The 3,399-nt window shown below is 46.6% G+C and overlaps 2 non-coding genes across 2 annotated transcripts; one reads left to right on the top strand and one right to left on the bottom strand.

Annotated features, from left to right (window-relative positions):
• Positions 1 to 2,448: 2,448 nt before the first annotated feature.
• On the bottom strand, positions 2,449 to 2,523 carry Trnas-uga. The gene has a single exon. It is a non-coding gene; the product is annotated as a tRNA-Ser (tRNA).
• Positions 2,524 to 3,042: 519 nt separating this feature from the next.
• Positions 3,043 to 3,117, top strand: Trnas-uga. Its single transcript has one exon. It is a non-coding gene; the product is annotated as a tRNA-Ser (tRNA).
• The last annotated feature ends 282 nt before the right edge of the window (positions 3,118 to 3,399 follow it).

Below are 3,399 nucleotides of genomic sequence, written 5' to 3'. Positions count from 1 at the left end.
GTGTACCCCAGCTGTCTGCGTCTAGTGTAAATCATGAAATAGTCCGAACATGTTTCAAATGTCTGCAAGTAGGGTAATTGAGGCGGGACTTGGGGGGGCGAGCCCAGTATTCACCTAGTGGGATGTGGAAAACCGCCTATAAACCACATCTAGGCTGACCGGCACACCGGCTCTCGTCGTTAATCCGCCGGGCGGATTCTATTGGGGGCCGGTGCGCCTACCAGAGTCCAGGAAGCAGCGCATCAGCGCCTCGGCTAACCTGGCTTGTTGATACGTCACAGCTTTGAAATATACAAAGGTCTTGGTCGCGCAGTTCTTTATTAAGCGTTACGAGTTCCAAAATTTCACTATCAGACTGAAGCTGCGGAATAAAGTGTACATTTAACTAACGACAGTAAATATGTACATAGTAACTTATATATGTGATACGTGCGTATCGTTTTGACCTGTCGAACGGCCTTTTAGCTGACGAAATAAATCTCGGGTGAATAGCCTGGTATGAGTGTGCATAGGACAATATTTCGGCAATCGACCACAATGCCATCATCAGGTGCGCTGATGTACTGACTGGCGATGGGCGGGCGTCATGTATCGTGACAGCGGTTACATCGTTAGCAAAGCGTGGGAACCCACGATCACCCGGATTAAGAAGAAAAAGGATATTTCGCACAGTTTACCGACTTCGGGAGAGGAGGGAAGAATAACGAGAGCGGTGGTGGCAGACCCTCCTGAACGAGAAGACCTAGGACGCAGCGCCCAGACGGCGGGAGAACGGACGCTGTACCTGGACCGCACCGACTCATAGGAAGCGCCTGAGGGAGGAGCGGGAGGGGGGATTGTCCTATAAATACATGGCGCCGGCCCACCGCCGGTCAGCACATCAGCGCACCTGATGATGTCAACGTGGTCGATTGCCGAAATATTGTCTCCTACGCACACTCACACCAGGCTGTTCACTCGAGATTTATTTCGTCATAAAATACGCCTGGAGAAACTGAAGAATCACGGCCGTTTGGTTGTATCGATGCTCCTAAAGTCAGAGGTCGTGGTCGTTCCGAGCGTAGAAAAAGCTCTCTGTTCGTGCGTTTCGACAGTGAGTTGTAGGCCGCCAACGGAAGAGGGTCCTTGTACGGACGTTTGACAGAATCACGTGCCGTGGACGCGGACGCGCCTCGGCAGGTGCTATTCAGCAGTTGTTTTGATGTATCGGAGAGCGGCGAAACCGGGATAGCACGGTGCCTGTGTTCTACTGGGAGCGCACAACGAGTGTGAATTGCTACTGTGTTCTACTTCGATCCACCACAATAAATGCATGTTGAAAATTTTGTTAGCTCGTGCATCGAGAAGCGCGGCGGTGCTGTTTTTCATGCTCCTGTGTGGATTAACATTTGTTTTGTCTGTTGTAGAAACAGGACGTTTTATATGTATACACCGAAAGGTCCTGAGTGTGATGTTTGCTTAACGTTAAGAGATGATGGCTTGTTTACCGACCGCCAGTTTCAACGCTGGCAGCAAAACGCGCTGGTAAACCGTCTGCGACGGAGTGGGTAATATAAGTTCGCATCCCGAGTTCTGAAAAGGTGCCTATTGGCTCGAGCTACTGTAAGTGATCACGTATTCTTATTTCATCATTTGCAAGAGTAAAGTTGTGGGTTATTCTATTGCATGAGAAGTGCAAAAAACTCGGACGTAAGTGGTTAAATTTTAAAAGGAACAAACAGTTGTCGTATTTCTTAATTGGGTTGTTGAGCTCAGATTGAAAAATCATTCTCTTTAATGACAAAAACTTAATGCATCAATTTCAGTGTTAAATTTTAAGGGAACCGACAGTTGCTGTGTTGCTCAATGTGGTTGTTGATTTGAAACTGAAATTATCTGCACTCTTATTGCGTACGTAATAGCACTTAAGGAAAATTGGGCTATTAATCTGGAGCTCAGACTTGCTGGTGTCGGAGTATGAATAACCACACTGTGCCATAGATTTGGCCTGCTTTGAGGAAAATTTCAAGGAATGCTTGTGCCTGAAGTTTAAGTCATTTACAGTCTGTATCTAAAAAATGTGTGTTGTAATTCGTCTTGGTTCAGTACTGTTCATGCGTGTCTTGTAATTTTAAAAGGGTTAATTATCAGGTCATTTCGGAAAATTTGTAAAATTAAAAATTCAAATTTTAGGTAGTTAATTCCCAAGGACTAGTGTCCGCGTTCATGCAGTTTTAGTGTAAAATTTTTATTTGTAGTATGCGAATTGTTTCTAAACTTCCTATGCTTTGCTGAAGGGGTTAGTGTCCGTGTTTCGCAGTCCATATATTTTACTTAGTTACATAATAAATTTTAAAGGGGCTACAGTTTGGCGTCGTGCAACCATTGTAGTGCATATTTCCAGAATGAGATTTTCACTCTGCAGCGGAGTGTGCGCTGATATGAAACTTCCTGGCAGATTAAAATTGTGTGCCCGACCGAGACTCGAACTCGGGACCTTTGCCTTTCACGGGCAAGTGCTCTACCAACTGAGCTACCGAAGCACGACTCAGGCCCGGTACTCACAGCTTTACTTCTGCCAGTACCTCGTCTCCTACCTTCCAAACTTTACAGAAGCTCTCCTGCGAACCTTGCAGAACTAGCACTCCTGAAAGAAAGGACATTGCGGAGACATGGCTTAGCCACAGCCTGGGGGATGTTTCCAGAATGAGATTTTCACTCTGCAGCGGAGTGTTCGCTGATATGAAACTTCCTGGCAGATTAAAACTATGTGCCCAACCGAGACTCGAACTCGGGACCTTTGCCTTTCACGGGCAAGTGCTCTACCAACTGAGCTACCGAAGCACGACTCACGCCCGGTACTCACAGCTTTACTTCTGCCAGTACCTCGTCTCCTACCTTCCAAACTTTACAGAAGCTCTCCTGCGAACCTTGCAGAACTAGCACTCCTGAAAGAAAGGATATTGCGGAGACATGGCTTAGCCACAGCCTGGGGGATGTTTCCTGGAAGGTAGGAGACGAGGTACTGGCAGAAGTAAAGCTGTGAGTACCGGACGTGAGTCGTGCTTCGGTAGCTCAGTTGGTAGAGCACTTGCCCGTGAAAGGCAAAGGTCCCGAGTTCGAGTCTCGGTCGGGCACACAGTTTTAATCTGCCAGGAAGTTTCATTGTAGTGCATATTTGTTATCTAGTCGCGTGGGTAATGGCTGCTGGTTTTGCCTTAGGTTGAAGACAATATAGCCGGTGGCCACTTCGCAAATCGGAAGCTGTACCCATTGGCTTTAGGTCAAAATGTCACTTTAGGTTGTTATTACCGTTTTTTTAATATGTGTGGCTAACACCTCGAAATAATTAGAGAAATCGTCGTCGTTTTGTTAAGGAATTTCTAAGTGGCTTAGTGCCCCCACTCGGTAGTGTTAATT

The sequence above is a fragment of the Schistocerca piceifrons genome, chromosome 1 (genome assembly GCF_021461385.2).
Source record: "Schistocerca piceifrons isolate TAMUIC-IGC-003096 chromosome 1, iqSchPice1.1, whole genome shotgun sequence".
Taxonomy (NCBI): Eukaryota; Metazoa; Arthropoda; class Insecta; order Orthoptera; family Acrididae; genus Schistocerca; species Schistocerca piceifrons.
Note: the sequence above shows the minus strand (reverse complement) of the source record. Positions and strands in the feature narration are given on the sequence as shown.